The sequence below is a fragment of the Alnus glutinosa genome, chromosome 5 (genome assembly GCF_958979055.1).
Source record: "Alnus glutinosa chromosome 5, dhAlnGlut1.1, whole genome shotgun sequence".
In the NCBI taxonomy this organism is placed as follows: domain Eukaryota; kingdom Viridiplantae; phylum Streptophyta; class Magnoliopsida; order Fagales; family Betulaceae; genus Alnus; species Alnus glutinosa.
The window spans coordinates 21,092,365-21,110,520 of record NC_084890.1 but is presented as its reverse complement, the minus strand read 5'-3'; the positions used below and the strand labels follow the sequence as shown (position 1 = coordinate 21,110,520).

The window sequence follows — 18,156 nt, the reverse complement described above, 5'->3', positions numbered from 1 at the left end:
CTAAAAAAATGTCAATGTTCCCCACTAACAAAAAGATAAAAATGTCCCTAAATTTTTTTTTGAATAAAACAAAAATGTCCTTATAAATTCAAAAAAAAAAACCTAAAAACCAAAAAAATTTTAAAAAAAAAATTAAATAAAAAACGAAAAAAGAACGATATTTTAAAAAAAAAATAACTGAAAATTATAAAAATATTTTTTAAAAAAAGAAAAACTAGATTTTTATTAAATTAAAAAAAATGAAAATAGATTTTTTTTTTAAAATTATTTTGGTATAAATTTTTGTTATTTTATATTTTTTTTTAAAAAAAAAAAAATTATTTTTATTTTATTTTAATAATTTTATGAAGAGTATTTTTGTCATTAGAGAGATAATAACATTTTTTGATAGTTTTGAAGAAGATATTGGCACAATTAATGATTTGGAGGGAACATTAACAATAATGTGATAGTGTGAAGTGGAGAAAATGTTAGATTTACAATACCAATACAACAACTGCACAATAACCCCTCACATGATAGTGGGTTTCATACACTAGAGCTCACCCTCATGTGAAAGGTTATTGTGCAGTTATTGTGATGGTATTGTACAAGAATCAAATCTCGTGAAGTGGTTAAGTATACTTTTTCCATTTATATATTATCATGATGGTTCTCGTAGATTAATGATTAGCTACGTACGTACCGACTCTTGTGCATATATGGCTATATGCGCACATGGTGACCGAGTCCAGATCTAGTGACCAACGTACATTTGCAACGGGACACATAATCTGACCATTTCAAAGCCAAACCAGGCCTGCATCCAAAACTAAATTGGATAATTATATGCTATTGTTAGACCGATGCAGAGCTAATTAGTACATGTCTTTAAGCTATTGTGTAGATCGATTAATTAAGTTTATATTATAAATTGCAATAGAATTTAAGCATCTGCTGGTTCTTTTGATACTTAGAGAAAAGTCACATACATGCATGCTTTTAGCGACATTTGGCTGAACTTGATCAAAATGCTAGACTCTTTCACTGGATTTTGGTATTTGGACGGCAGGTTAATTGTCTTGCACTGATCGGACTCTTCTTATCCATGCTTACCAAGTTATATATATCTTGTCCATATATATAGAGACTTCATTCAAGGATTTTAGTAGTACAATTTGGTACCCTCTTTGAGCTTTCTGGCGTTCGTTTTAGTAGTTCAAAATTAATAGGAAGAAACGAAGATCAGAGATGGCAAATCACGTTTTCGTACTGTTGGTACAGTTTTCGGTATGGTGACGTGTCGCCTGGTGATTCGCTACTGGATCCTGATCAACCACTCCAATCCTGCAAAAATAACAAACAACTCGTCGGGGGTGCCAACTACGCCCACTCCGATGCCTAAGTCAGTTCAAATCAATTTTCTGAAGAATATCTCAATCTCAAGAACTCAGAGAATGCGTGATCTCATACCTGGTGCAGTAGTCTTTATTTATAGGCCGAGCTTGTGGTCTTACCAGACTTGCTACCTTACTAGAATTCTTGGCGCCTAGTCGGATTAGGAGTTTGAATCCTAGCTTAGTTGAATCTTATCTTCAGAGAATTTGAATGAGATTGTAGAATCCGCAGTTTGATTGCGCTTGTATCTCTTTAAATTTGATTTCAGATAAATAACTACCTTATCCCATTAATCATGGAATTGCGGTTTTTTCCCTGATCTTATGGAATTCTATCCTTATCGTATTCTGAGACATCTGCGGCAAACTTTCAACCAAACTCCGAGGTGATGATATCCGAGATATGTTCGCTCCGCCTTGGAGATCTCGGGATATCGCCGCACCATAACAGGGTTGTGAAAGGCCGAGACATTATTCCGAGACGTTACTATACCGATTTGATGTCACCTCCGAGGCGCTATTACTCCGAGACCCAAATACCCGAGATATATTCGCTCCATTCAGACTAGGAGATCTCGGGATGTTTTATATACCGTAACCTGGAATGTTAAGATCGAGACGTCGTTATACCTCCGAGATGTATTTATACCGAGACGTCGTTATACCTCCGAGATGTATTTATACCTAGACAATCTTTTCTTTGCTGGTCGGAATGAATGTCCGAGGCATAACTGTGAGATGTTTCTGAATCCACGTGTCTCTAGGGTTAATTTTATCCCTAACAGTTACACCCCTAATTCTCTTATTTCAGAAAAAACTGGAAATAGGAGAATTACTTTTTATCTGCCAACCTGTACCTGTTACTGTGAAGGGCGCGTCTTTTCAACAGTTCAAACATTTAAATCTTACCGCTTCTTTTTCCAATGACGACGTCAGCTCTGTACCGCCGCCCTTTGTCATCATGAAACGGCACTGTCGAGGTAACGCATTTAATTCGGGAATATGGAACGTGCGCCTTTTGAAATTCGGAGATCTTGGAAATGATGGCGCCTTTTGATATTTTGGACACGTGGGGCGGGGGTTTTTAAAGTTTTGAATACTTTCACTGTTCATTCCTCGTCCTTTACCTATTCTCTCTCTCGATCCTCCATTGTTAAACTTTTTCTTTCTCTGTATCCTCTGTTTCTTTCTTTCTTCTTTCTTCCATGGCTCCTAAGAAAGCTGTCTCGGCTGCTCCTACTACGTCTCAGGCTCGGACGAAAAGGTCCGACGGCTTCGTGGATCTCTCTCCCCTGGAGAGTAGGGTGGATACCGCCATTTTTGCGAAGCACGAGGGTGTTCTTCGTTTGAACTACGAAATCCCTCCAACGGTGAAGATGTTCTATCAAGCACCTGGATCTCGGCTCATTAATGGCGGCGACATCACCTTATATGAGAGGATGTTTCTTGCTGGGCTCCGGTTACCGTTTCCGGAGATTGCTCGGGACTTCGTCCTTTTCTGATGGTTGCACCCAGTCAGATTATGCCCAATGCCTGGCGGTATCTGTTTGCTTCTTACATCCTTTGGAGGCTTGTGCTGAAAAAGGAGATGAAGATCCCGCAATTTTTCAACATCTACAGGCCGAGGCAAACTTCAGAGGGGATGGTTGAACTCTGTGTTCGTCACCCACCTGTCTTCATCAAGCTTAAGAGTGGGTTAACAAACAACAAATTCTGGGAGATGCAGTTCTTCAGAGTTTCTGGGGATTGGAAATGCCCTGACGGTACTCTTCTGCCTGAAAACCGTAGGATGCCTCGGACCTGGCAGCTGCTGCGACCTGACCGAAGCGATCCCCCTTCACTTAGTATATCCGAGCTGGAGGATGTCAAGGAGATAAGTGGATGGTCCGCAGCTAGAGTCAAGGCTAACAAATTTGAGGAAGTGGATTTTGACAGTCTTGTTACCGAGGAGAACTTAAGACGGTTTCTCGGATACGACATCCCGAGAGACAAACAGCTCATCTCCAAGAGAGGGGCTATTAAGAAGAAGAGTGACGCCCCTCCATCTCCGAGGCCTGTTACTAAGAAGAGGCCATTTAACAGTTCTGAAGAAGTTCCCGAAGACGCTCCTTTGCGGAAGAGACAGAACATCCCTCTAGCTGCTTTGGGTGCAAGGAGAACTCCCCCTTCGGTTCCGTCATCTGGAACGAACGTTGAGGAAGGGTCTGCAAGTTTTAGAGGCTTCATTCCGGAGGTTTCTCCTACTCCGGAGGCTAGTGCTGCTCCCTCCTTTGTTCTAAGGGATGAATCTGGTTCCGAGGCATCGTATCAGGGTGATCGGGGTGCAGAAACTTCCTTTGAGGAACCTCCTCTCGGAACTTCAACAGTGGCTACCCCGGAACCAGAGAGATCTAGAGAAGGAGATGAAACTGTTCCTGAGGTCCGAGCCACGCGTAGGGTAAAACATCCGGCCTGAAAGCGGAAGTTCACAGCCCAAGACCGAATTGCTGAGAAGATCTTGGAGGCCGAGCGTATGTGGGGCAAAGCGGTTATAAGACCTTCTGATGCCGAGGAGGTCCATCAAGAACCTACTGCTTCGGGTGGTGAATCTTTTGAAGGAGGGGATGAAGAAGCTGATACCCCCCGAGACGAACCTCTTGTTGAGGAGCTTGACGCCGAAAGTACTCCCCGAACTCCTTCCTCTGATCATCCAGAAGCTCCACCACCTCCTGAGGAAGACCGTGAGACGGGGCATGCCACCCCCCAAGCTCCATGCTCTGCATCTGTGCGACTCGGAACTCATACTGGAGCATCTGAGTTTGAAAATATCGAAGAGCCCAGAACTCCTCGGGAAGCGGTTGATCAGGATATGCTGGGCTCCGCTTCTGAAGTACAAGGTGCAAGTCGACCCGAAGTAACTCCTCCTCTTGGAGTGCCTGAAGAGTCTCGGATTGACTCCAAGAACATCATTCCCGAAGCGGGTGTGCTTCCCGAGTCTTCTACTAGGAACGGGTCTCGTGTTGAGGCCAGCCCTTCTAGGTTAAGATCTGACGGTTCCGAAGCGGCTCTAAGTACAGGGGTTGTACCTCCTGTGGGTCCTAGCTCCTCTTCCAGGGTCTCAGCTGGTTTTGAGGTTTTGGGTAAAGGCCTTCTGGGTCACCCAATGGAGGCTATAAAGAACTTAATTCCTGAGGGGTATCTGGGAAATGCAGGAGTGTCTTCTCCTGAGAAGATTGCTCAAGGCATTCTTATCTCTCATTATCAGGTAAATTTCTGAAACCAGGCCTTTTCATTCTATCCTCTATCTACTTTTCGGTTCTTGATTCTGGTTTTTCTTACTTTTCTTCTTATAGCTTCTTGTGAAGATGACCGCCCTCTGGCAGAAGTACGAAAATCGTCCGGCGTCTCCTTCGACTCCTGCCCCCGAAGTACAAGCTCGCATCTCGGGCCTGGAAAGCGAAGTTGCGGCACTGAAGGCCCTCCTTCGATCTAGGGACGAGGAACTCGCATCTCGGGACTCGACTATATCCGAGATGCGTTCTGCCAATGTTCTTTTGAAGAAGGAAGTGCAGGAGGCCAATAAGCGGTACACACGCTCTGTTGCAAGTCTTTCTACTGAGCTGGATCGTGCAGACCAGTTGTCCACTCGCTTATCGGCCGTACAGAATGAATGCTCCGAAGTGTACAAAAACGCTCTGAACGCCGAAACTGAAAAGGATAAACTGAAAGCTGAAGTTGAGCGTCTTCAGGCCGAGAGAGATAAAGCTCTTAAGGCGCAGGACCATTCAGAGAGCCTCTTACTTAGGCTCAAGGCTAGATATGGCGCGGATCGGGCGAAGCTCAAGCGTTATCTGAAGCAACTGAGCTATATACCATACCTTCGGGACCAGAGTTGGGGTTGGGGGTGTAATTGGGGCTTTGAAAACTTTCGAACCCTGGTAATGAATCCCCAATACAAATTCGACCCCGCGACGGTTAGTCCGATGCTTGTTGGTTTTCCTGAAGAAGCCATCTTAGAGATGGAAGAGTTTGGTAAGGACTTTATGCCGGATGTTCCGAGTTGGGGTGATGACGCGCCAAATCCCTGAGAAGATCCTCTTGACGATCCTGCAAGCTAAAAGCTGTGCTTTGTCTTGAACTTTTCCTTTTTCTTAACCTGTACAGAACTTCACATATGAAATGAAATCTTTTGAATGAAACTTTTACCTTTTAAGTCTCTCTTTTCTGATCATAGCATTTGGAGGAGCCTTTTACTTTGATATTATTTTCAAGTCATCTGAGGAATAGACTGTCTTGAATGTTCTTTTCCTTTTCTTGCTCTCGGCTTTGGACTAACCGAGAGGCTTTTCCTGCTCTCGGTGTTGGACTAACCGAGAGGCTTTCCTGCTCTCGGTGTTGGACTAACCGAGAGGCTTTTCCTGCTCTCGGTGTTGGACTAACCGAGAGACTTTTCCTGCTCTCGGTGTTGGACTAACCGAGAGGCTTTTCCTGCTCTCGGTGTTGGACTAACCGAGAGACTTTTCCTGCTCTCGGTGTTGGACTAACCGAGAGGCTTTTCCTGCTCTTGGTGTTGGACTAACCGAGAGGCTTTTCCTTTAACCCCTAATCGAGGGATTTCTTTCTATTGCAACCTTTCCATGACCATCTCGGGTTGTTCAAGGAAAGGATGCGAGTGAGTTCTTTTCTGAGTATAATTCAGATTGGTTCTCGTATTTCTGCAATTGTCAATATATACTGGAAGTAGAAATTCTTTATTGAATATGAAATTGTTTGAAAAAAGCTGGAAAAAGCAATAAATTACATAAAATATTTTTTCAGATGCTCGGCGTTCCATGATCTCGGGAGTATCTTCCCTGTCTCGGTCATTAAGCGATAAGCTCTCTTCTGATGACATCCTATTACCTTATAGGGACCTTCCCATCCGGGTCCCATTTTGCCTTCCGCTAGATCTTTCGTCATTAAGCTCACCTTCCTGAGTACCCAATCTCTGAGCTGGAACTTTCTGGGCACCACCTGTTTGTTAAAGTACCGAGCCGTTCGATTCTGATATGCCGCCCATGTGACATGAGCGTCGTCTCTTTTCTCCTGCAAAAGATCCAGGTGTACCTTAACATTTTCGTCGTTGAGTCCTGGATTATAGTGAGCCACACGGAAGCTTGGAGATCCTACTTCCACAGGTATCACCGCCTCGGTTCCATACGTAAGTGAGAATGGTGTCTCGCCCGTTGGAGTTCTTCTGGTGGTTCGGTACGACCACAGCACCTCTGGAACATATTCTACCCATGCTCCTTTCTTCTTATCAAGCTTTTTCTTCAGAGTCTTTACCAGGGTCTTGTTCGTTGCCTCTACCTGACCGTTCGCCTTTGGGTATAGCACCGAAGCATAATGGTTTCGGATACGGAGCTCCGAACACCACTTCCGAAATGGTTCACAGTCAAACTGCTTCCCATTATCCGTGACGAAAGCATGAGGAATCCCAAACCGGCATACCACCGACTTCCAGAGGAAGGTTATAACATTCGCCGTAGTTATAGCTGCTAATGCTTCTGCTTCCGCCCATTTAGTAAAATAATCTACAGCTACAACCAAGAACTTCCGTCCACCTTTCCTTACAGGCATTGGACCAACTATATCCACCCCCCATTTCGCAAATGGCCATGGAGAAGTGAGGGGGATGAGCTTCTCGGGACTTGCTTTCATGATTCTTGCGAACCTCTGGCACTTGTCACAGGTTCTGACGAGAAGAGCTGAATCTCTCTTGATCGTAGGCCAATAGTAGCCTGCTCGGATGGTTTTTTGTGCTAGCATCCTTCCTCCTGAGTGGTCTCCGCATACACCTTCATGAATTTCCCTGAGAACATAATTCGACTCGGCCTTGGAGAGACATTTGAGCAGGGGTTCGGAATATCCTCTTTTGTACAGTGTCTCCCCGAGAAGGCAGAACCGTGTTGCTTGTATCTTCACCCTTTGAGCCGCGACCTTATCTTCGGGCAGCAACCCATTTCTGAGGAACTGGATGATGTCCCTTGCCCATTCTGGCTCATCTGGTGCTGAATCTACTTCCATAACCTTGGTCCTCGGGGCTATTGAAGGCTCGGTCAGAACAATAATTTGCCTTCTTGATTCTTCAATCTCTTCTTCTGTTCCCGATGCAATTTTTGAGAACCCATCGGCTCGGATGTTTTCCTCTCGAGGTATCTTTGTGATGATGAACCTTTCGAAATAGGATTGGAATCGCTGTACCTCTTCCAAATACCTGGCCATTCTATCTTCTTGTGCTTCAAATTGCCCTTGGACTTGGCCTACGACCACTTGAGAGTCACTCCGGATTTTGACATTAGTTGCCCCCATTTCTCGGGATAATGCCAAACCCGCTATCACCGCTTCGTACTCAGCTTCATTGTTTGTTGTAACAAAGTCCAGTTTTACAGCAAAACCAAACTCTTGTCCTTCAGGATTCCTGAGGAGGACTCCTACTCCGCTTCTGCCCTGTGTGGAAGAGCCATCTACAAACACAACCCAAGTTGACTCCTTAGGAAGTTCTTCTGCTTCAGGAACGTTGCAGAATTCTACCAGGAAATCTGCTAGAACCTGTCCTTTGATAGCCGTCCGAGGATGAAACTCGATATCAAATTGTCCGAGTTCCATCGCCCAGTTGACTAATCTTCCCGAGAGGTCAAGTTTTTGCAACACCTTCTTCATCGGATATTCGGTTAGAACTCTAATAGCGTGAGCCTGAAAATATGGCCTCAGTCTTCTGGCTGAAATAATCAAAGCGAACGCCAACTTCTCGATCCGAGGATACCTCCCTTCCGCGCCATGCAGTGCTTTACTTGTAAAGTAAACCAGTTTCTGAACCCCTGAATCTTCTCGGACTAGCACCGAGCTTACTGCTGAGGGAGAGACTGCCAGATAGAGATAAAGAATCTCCCCTTCGGTTGGGCGGCTCAATAGTGGTGGGTTGGCTAGATATTCCTTCAACTTCCTGAAAGCCTCCTCACACTCCTCACTCCACATAAATGCTTTTCGTAGAATTTTAAAGAAGGGAAGGCACTTATCTGTAGACCGTGATATGAATCGGTTTAGGGCCGCGATTCTTCCTGTCAGTCGTTGGAGTTGTTTCGTTGTTCTCGGGGCCTCCATCTCGAGGACAGCTCTGACCTTCTCTGGATTAGCTTCAATGCCCCTCTGCGACACCATAACCCCCAAAAACTTGACTGAAGAAACTCCGAAAGCACACTTCGCGGGGTGAGCTTCATGTTGTATTTTCTTAGAGTCCGAAAAGTTTCTCGGAGGTCTTCTATGTGTTTGTTTGCCCGAACACTTTTAACCAGCAGGTCATCTACATATACTTCAACGTTTCGGCCAATTTGACTTTGAAACATCCGGTTCACAAGTCGCTGATACGTGGCTCCCGCATTCTTCAGTCCGAAGAGCATCATCTTATAGCAGTAAAGTCCTCGGTCTGTGATGAAAGCAGTTTTTTCTTGGTCTGCTTCCTCCATGTAGATCTAATTGTATCCCGAGAAGGCATCCATGAAGCTTAAGAGCTCGTGTCCGGCCGTTGAATCAACCAATAAATCTATTCGAGGCAGAGGAAAGCTATCCTTCGGACATGCTTTATTCAGGTCGGTGAAATCTACGCACATCCTCTACTTGCCGTTAGATTTCTTCACCAGCACCACATTGGCCAGCCACTCGGGATAATCTACCTCTCGGATGAATCCAGCTTTCAACAACTTCTGTACTTCCTCCGCTACAGCCGTGTTTCGTTCGGCAGCAAAAGCTCTCCTTCTCTGCTTCACAGGGCGATAATTTGGGTCCACATTTAGCTTATGGACAATAACCGAGGGATCAATCCCCGGCATATCTTCATGGCTCCAGGCAAATACATCTTTGTTGCGCCTCAAAAATGCCACCAGATCTTCCTTCATAGGTTGAGAGAGTTGTGAGCCTATGTGAACTTTCTTTCCCGAGTCACCTATCTCGAACTCCTCCAAGGCTTCCACAGGCTCCCCCAACGGTGATTGCTATTTTCCATCTTCCTTGGTTTTCTCCCCCCGACTGTGCTGCCTCGGGGTGTCTTTTAAGGACAGATTGTAGCATCGCCTGGCTTCCCTCTGGTCTCCCTTCACCTCTCCAACTCCTTCTTCGGTCGGGAACTTCATGCTGAGATGCGGTGTTGAAGTCACAGCTTTGAAGTCGTTGAGAGCTGTCCGTCCGATAATAGCATTGTAGGCCAAGACTTTATCAACTATCAGGAACTTCACCATTATGACTTTCTGCCTCGGATAGGTCCCTGCCATCACAGGAAGATCAATAGAACCGAGAGGCAACACCTTTTCTCCAGCAAAACCCTGTAACTGGCATGAGACCGGGACCAGCTTTTCTCATGGGACGCCCATGCAATCGAAAGCTTATTTAAACAGAATATCAGCCGAGCTCCCTGTATCAACGAGGATCCGCCGAGTCTGATAATTTGCTATGGTCAAGGTGACCACAAGGGCGTCTGTGTGCAGAAGCGAGACCCCAGCATAATCATCATCAGAAAACCCTATAACCAGAGGGTTATATTTCCGAGACTTTGGGGGTTTCTGGACCGAGTATACTTCAAAATCGTCCAGCTGCCTGGCATACGCCTTCCGAGCCGAGTTGGACTCGCCTCCTCCGCCAAATCCACCCGAGATAGTGTGGATGATTGGGAGATTTCCTTGCTGCGCCACCCGAGGTCTGCTCCTACTTCTCTCCCTTCCTTCATCCCTCCGAGGTCGAGGTGCTGGCTCTCGGCTTCTTCCCCTTCTGTCTTCTTGTCTCGGTTGATAATTCCTCCTTTCATTCTGATCCTCTTCCCTCCGAGGCCGCGGATAAGGGTCTCGCTCCTGATGATTCCTCTCATTGGCAAGAAATCGGACTAATTTCCCATTCTCGATGAACTTCTCAATCAACTGCCTCGATGATACACACTGCTCGGTCAGATGACCGAATGAGTCATGAAAGGCACAGTATTTGTGAGCCAAACGTGTGGGCGGATCTCCTGGAATGGGTCTCGGTCTCTGGTAATTCGGATCTTTTTTGAGTTCCATGAGCACCTCGGTGAGGGAGGCGTTCAATGGTGTCCACGTGTAATCTCCAAAATTCTTTTTCACCTTCTTGTATTCTCCGGGACCAGTATCCTGTACAGGCTTAGGATTCTTCTTCTTCTTAGGCTTCTTGGTGGATGGCTGTTGTTGTTGCTGGGAGTTATCGAGAAGGGCTCGAAGCGTTTCTTCTTGATTGATGTACCTGTCCATCTTTACCATAAAGGTATGAAGGTCTTTCGGTGGTTTCAACGCCAGTTCTGCCATCAGAGGCCCATCCTTCTTCAAGCCTTGGAAGATTGCTCCATAGATGAAATCATCTGGCGCACTCTCTGTGTCTAGCTTCTCCTGGTTGAATCTCCATAGATAGTCTTTTAGAGACTCGTTTGGCCCCTGCTGCACAAAGAGTAGGTATCCTCGGGGTTTTCTTCTAGCTCTCCCGCATACGAACTGGGCCAGGAATTTCCTTCCAAGGATATCGAAACAATCAATCGACCTTGGTGTGAGATTCCTGAGCCAGTCTCGTGCCTTTCCTGACAAGGTGAGAGGAAAAGCTCGGCATGCCACAGCATCTGGTGTCTTGTACAAGGAGACATGGGATCGGAAATTGTCCAAGTGCTCCACCGGATCTTCACTGCCCGAAAAAACAGGGATATCAGGTACCTTGAATCTTACAGGTAGATCGAAGTTGGATACTTCTTCGGTGAATATCGACTCCTTGTGCTGAAAGAGGTTGTCTACGAGAGACTCCTTCCCACCACGCTTTTGATCAATCGTCTTTGATAGCACGTCATATTTGGCGCCCAGGTCCTGAACCATCTTCTGCAACCTCCTTTCTGCTTCCGTCGGTGGAACCGGGTTGATGGGCTCTCCATGATCTTCGTTCCGCGGCCCTGCTTTCTCTCCTGACCCTTCAGGATTTCCCTCAGGGTTTGTCCCATCGACTGCATCATGATTGTATGGCGGCGGAGTTTGAGCGGCTAGGAGCACAGCATTCTGAGCCAGCAAGTCCTCCACATTCTTCTGCGCCTGGGCCAACTGTTGACTCAGTTGGGTTATCCGGGCCTCTGGTCCAGCAGACTCTGCTTCTCCACGAACATCGTCTCGGCTGGTAGGCGGTGCATCGTTTTGAATCGACTTGGAACGTCTCGTAGTCACCATCGCGGATTTGTTTTTCGTAAGAACAATTTATCGTTCCCACAGACGGCGCCAAACTGTTGGTACAGTTTCCGGTATGGTGACGTGTCGCCTGGTGATTCGCTACTGGATCCTGATCAACCACTCCAATCCTACAAAAATAACAAACAACTCGTCGGGGGTGCCGACTACGCCCACTCCGATGCCTAAGTCAGTTCAAATCAATTTTCTGAAGAATATCTCAATCTCAAGAACTCAGAGAATGCGTGATCTCATACCTGGTGCAGTGGTCTTTATTTATAGGCCGGGCTTGTGGTCTTACCAGACTTGCTACCTTACTAGAATTCTTGGCGCCTAGTCGGATTAGGAGTTTGAATCCTAACTTAGTTGAATCTTATCTTCAGAGAATTTGAATGAGATTGTAGATTCCGCAGTTTGATTGCGCTTGTATCTCTTTAAATTTGATTCCAGATAAATAACTACCTTATCCCATTAATCATGGAATTGCGGTTTTTTCCCTGATCTTATGGAATTCTATCCTTATCGTATTCTGAGACATCTGCGGCAAACTTTCAACCAAACTCCGAGGTGATGATATCCGAGATATGTTCGCTCCGCCTTGGAGATCTCGGGATATCGCCGCACCATAACAGGGTTGTGAAAGGCCGAGACGTTATTATTCTGAGACGTTACTATACCGATTTGATGTCACCTCCGAGGCGCTATTACTCCGAGACCCAAATACCCGAGATATATTCGCTCCATTCAAACTAGGAGATCTCGGGATGTTTTATATACCGTAACCTGGAATGTTAAGATCGAGACGTCGTTATACCTCCGAGATGTATTTATACCGAGACGTCGTTATACCTCCGAGATGTATTTATACCGAGACGTCGTTATACCTCCGAGATGTATTTATACCTAGACAATCTTTTCTTTGCTGGTCGGAATGAATGTCCGAAGCATAACTCCGAGATGTTTCTGAATCCACGTGTCTCTAGGGTTAATTTTATCCCTAACACGTATTAAGCTTGCTGGCCTTGGCTTGTGCAGTGGCCTACACATTTGAGCCTAGTCCCTTGCAGGATTTCTGCATTGCAGACTCTACTAGCCCAGGTTAAGGCGCCCCAACTATCACCTTCTGATAATTATCTTTCATTTTTTACACCATCTTCTATTATTTTACCAAGAAATAATGGAATCTTACTTCCTTTAATTTGTGATCTTTGCAGCTCGAGTTAACGGCCATGCTTGCCTGGACTCTAAACTCGCACAGGCCGACCATTTCTTCCTTAGTGGACTACACATGGCTCAAATTTCTGGACTGAACACACTTGGCATCTCACTGGCTCACCTTGACTATGCCCCATGGGGTCTCATCCCACCCCACACACACCCTCGTGCGTACGTACCGACCGAGATTCTGACAGTCCTAGAAGGCGGCCTCTATGCTGGCTTTGTGACCTCTAATCCCAACAACCGACTCATCTCAAAGGTCCTTCAAAAGGGTGATGTCTTCGTCTTTCCTGGGTCTTGTTCACTTCCAACAAAATGTGGTTTATGGAAATGCCGTCTCAATCTCTGCCTTGAGCAGCCAAAACCCTGGAGTTATTACTGTTGCTACTGCTGTTTTTGGATCAAAACCCCCCATTGAAAACGTGGTTTGCCATCTCTGATCTTCGTTTCTTCCTATTAATTTTGAACTACTAAAACGAACGCCAGAAAGCTCAAAGAGGGTACCAAATCGTACTACTAAAATCCTTGAATGAAGTCTCTATATATATAGACAAGATATATATAACTTGGTAAGCATGGATAAGAAGAGTCCGATCAGTGCAAGACAATTAACCTGCCGTCCAAATACCAAAATCCAGTGAAAGAGTCTAGCATTTTGATCAAGTTCAGCCAAATGTCGCTAAAAGCATGCATGTATGTGACTTTTCTCTAAGTATCAAAAGAACCAGCAGATGCTTAAATTCTATTGCAATTTATAATATAAACTTAATTAATCGATCTACACAATAGCTTATAGACATGTACTAATTAGCTCTGCATCGGTCTAACAATAGCATATAATTATCCAATTTAGTTTTGGATGCAGGCCTGGTTTGGCTTTGAAATGGTCAGATTATGACTATTCATGTCCCGTAGCAAATGTTGGTCACTCTGGACTCGGTCACCATGCATATATGCACGAGAGTCCAGAGCTAATCGTTAATCTACGAGAACCACCATGATCATACAAGCCAAAAAGTAGTTCATGCAAATAACTATAAATTAATAACGAGTTTTTTATTTTCTAAACTAGCTTAGATATTGTTGGCAATAATCCACTTAGCTCGGTCCAAGAAGGAGATAGTAGGACTCCCAAGAAAAGTCCAATCCCGGGAGATAGACACTTAGTAGCTATTCCCGAGAAATCAAGTATCATTTATCTCAATAGATCCAAATTAAGACTCTACTCCAAATTAAATTGAAGAGTCATAATCCGATTAGTAGTCCTATCTCGATAGAATCGAGATAAGACTCTTAGTCCAATTATAGTTTGGTCAGTAGTCTTATTCCCGGTAGAATCATGATATGACTCATGGTCCAATCATATCAGAAGTCGAATAAAGGATGAAAGTCCAATTAGAACTCTGATTACACTCCTAGATCAAGAAGAAGTAGGAAATCTAATTCATGTCTGACTCCACCTCTTTGCCTATAAATAGGCTCATACCCCAAGTATAAACGAAAACTTAATTTTTATGCGCAGAGCATTATTTTCTTACAGAAGCTAATTTAGGCATCGGAGTGGAATCCCCAGAACGATAATTTTAGTTGTTTTGCAAATATCTTGGGAAACGTGAAGAACGTCGAGGAACGTGCTACTGAAAACTGTACCAATTGTTTGGCGCTGTCTATGGGAACGATTATTCGTTTCATACAAAAAGAAAAAGATCCAGCATGGTGATAAACACACGTTCCAAAAGCCAGATCAACCGAGAGCCCAAAGCCCCGTTAGAGCTGGTTATTCAGAATAATCCATAGCCTTTACCAATCGGTGGAGACCACCAAGATCGCATAGCAACGTTGGAAGCTCAAATTGAAGCCTTAAATGCAGAATTATTGAGCAGGAGGCAGGGACAACCCCATGATTACTCTTGAACATAATCTAAACCTAATATTATTACTCTTAAATAAAGCCCCTAATAGCATAAATAGGGCATAATAAAGCATGTCACAGTTAGGCCTGTACAAGCGGTTACGATTAGCAGTTATTGAATCTAACTGCTAACCGCAATCGCCTAACTCTATAACCGACGATTGATAACTGCTTTTTTATATGTGGCTTTTAAACGTTTTGAACCTACCAATTTTTAACAACTTAATAAGGAAACACAACTTTTTGCAGATGATCACATTTCTTCCTAGATAAAGGCTACTCTTAACCCTAACTCTCTTCTTAATATTGGTTGTATCGAGTGTCACTCTTTAACTCTTTCTTGTTATTTGCAGCTATTCTCAAAGGAAAGAATTTGGTTTTACATGGATGTCCAGGTGTAGTCCCCCGTCTTTCTTCTTTTCCTTTTGTTTTCATTTCTTTTCTTTCTTTTTTTTCCTGCGTTCTCTTTGGGTGGTTGTATGATTTGTATCCGTATTTGCCAAAAATAAATGAATAAATAAAAATGTCAGGGAAAAACGTAACACATGTAGCTGGTGGATGAGAATATTAAATAGCTGCCATGTGCGACAAGTCTACACTTGTATCATGCCATGTGAAATTTGCTTGCAGAGTAGATTTTGGCAAACTATCTTATACTTATACTTTCCCATCTAAGACAGAAATTTTGCAAGGTGTTGGAATTAATTATTCCACCAATTTAATTAATTGGAACGTATCTTTGACATGTTGTTTTCCTTCAAAGAGAATCAACGGTCTTATCAAGCATCTAATCACCCTCAATCTTAAGAGAATGGTTTTTGTAATTTCTTTTTAGTAGTCAATTGATAGGTTTCATTAATTAACAGTCAACTAGTCTAGTCATTAACTATGAATTTTTATGTAAGATATATCTTTTTATCTCATTATTCCAATAAAAATTAAATTTTGTTTCATTATGTTACGATCTTGAGAGACTGAACGCATACCAGGATCGTTCTTCCTTAATTTTCTTATTTTAGAGGAAAGAAAGATAAAACAATTCTAGTTTGTAGGATTTTCGAGGAATCTTGAACCTCTTTTGTTAGAGCAATTAGAGAAGTTCTGGACTCGTACAAATACAAGGTTTGAATAATTTCTTAGTTGCTTTCGATCCATAGCAATGCAATTCAATGCCACTTAAATGTACAACTTTTTACCACATTGCCTATGTGGTAAGGTGATCCTCCACTACTTTTTGAGTTTTTTTATTTTTTAAAAATAAATTAAGGTGAGAGACCACATTGCCACATAGACAAGGTGATGAAAAATTGTATATTTAGGTGGTAGTGAATCATTACTCTTTAAAGAAATACAATAGAGTTTTACTTAAAACAGGACACTAAGACTGCTGGTAGCATACCCGTGACTTACATAAAGATAACTACTAACAAGAAGATTAACAAAGAGATAAAGATAACTACTAACAAGTTAAAAATTACCTGATAGACTACTAATAACAAGCCAAATAGAATTGAACTACTAATTTTAACTCGAAACTACTACTACGTTGCAATCCACCACTCAGCAATATTCCAGCACCTTAGCCACGTACGCGTAACACATTATTTCTTTTCCCCTCATTATTCTTCTGCATTTCCATTTTCTGCTAAGTCAATTCAAAACCAAAAGGAAAAAAAATCATGATTTGTAATCATCTTTGAATTTAGACAAATAGGGACCATCTATATGAGTCACTTTTTGTCAGCATTTAAAACAAAGAGCATGTTCTTGTCATTTGTCACTTGGTGAAAGGCAAGTATTAATAATGGCGCATAAGAAATAGGAGGTTTCATAGTGACCAATAATTTGGAAAAGTAGAGAGTTTTTTCTTAAAAAAATTTTAAAATATCACATGGATTTCATGTTGGAAAATTAGGAAAACAAAAGGACTGGATAACAAAAAATAAAAAAGTTTGGTTGAAGTTTAGCCCTTGAAATATCTTCCATTCTATTTAGCAGTAAATGATGTACTGACTGCAAGTGTAAATAAAGAAAAGTATACTACCGGGATCTTTCCATTTTCCTTGTAATGGAGAAGAGCTATTTTCGATATGTATGATACAACATCAACTAATTCACTACGTGAATTCATGTAAATCATTAAATGCAACAAAATATAATATTGATAGTAACTTTTGACATATCGTAAACTAGAAGTTCTATTTATACAGACTCTCTCTTATTATGGTAGCCACCCACCACAAATATATATATATATATATTTAATTAGGATGTAGCTGTGGATAAAAGGAATTGGTGTATTGAATTTGGCATTTTTGTTCGGGATTATGAGGGTATAGTTTTAGCTGCACGCAATACTACAAAGAATTTTTTAGTTGACCATGTTGTGGCCGAAGCTTTTGCAGCTTTTCATGCTATGGATTTGTGTAGAAAGATGGGCTTTTCTGATATAATTCTAGAAGGGGATGCCCTACAGATTGTAAATGCGGTTAAAACAACAAGTAATAATTAGAGCAACTATAGACATATCTAGATGGAATCAAAGCTGGGTTAAGTCAGTTGAGATCTTGGGGAATCGAACATGTCAAGCGAAATGCGAATATAGTCGCTCATACCAAGAAGCTATTTTGAGTGTCATATATATAGAGTTTTGGTTGAAAAAATTTCAAATTATATCTGTGATATTATTTCTAAGGAACTTTGAACCCGTAGGTGATTGAAGTTTACTCAATAAAAGTTGTCTTATTCAAAATATATATATATTAAAAAAAATTAGTGGGAGTAATTTTTAGGCCGGCATGGGGTTGTTGACCCCCTTTCAACCCCCTAACTCTGCCATTAATCTTTCTAGAAAAGCTTAAAAAATAAATAAATAAAAGAAGGTGAAACAATTATGGAACTAACCTCTTGCAATGTTTTGATTCTCTTGGTAGTAGAATATGTGTTACCTTTTTTCTTCTTCTTCTTCTTTCTTTTTATTTTTTTTTATTTTTTTTATTTTTTGGTGATAATCTTTTTATTTTATTTTTTATTTTTTTATTTTTTGGTGATAACAAGAGGAAAGGGGAAATGGGAATAGTCACAACACATCCCCATAATTATGAGGAGTAAACAAAAATCTAGGAGAAACTCTACTACCTTGTTTTGGGAAGTAACAAATTGTACATTCCAAAAAATGTAAATTAAAAAAAAAAATTATCTTCTTGTCATCTATTCAACATCAAAAGATATAATTTAAAAAGTGAGATCAAGATTCTTCTACTATTTAATTTAGAAATAATAATTGAAATTAAAGAAATGAACTTAGTAGAATATACTAAAGAATTCTCGATCCTGAAAAATGTAATCAACCGGTAGAAAATATTTTATGAAAAACAATTTTAGTTCATAAAAATAAAAAAAATCCTCTGTTATGTCACTGTTAAATGCTTAGGAT

General features: G+C 42.3%; 1 pseudogene; it reads left to right on the top strand.

Annotated features, from left to right (window-relative positions):
* Positions 1–11,831: 11,831 nt before the first annotated feature.
* Positions 11,832–13,248, top strand: LOC133869076 (germin-like protein 8-10; annotated as a pseudogene).
* Positions 13,249–18,156: the final 4,908 nt, after the last annotated feature.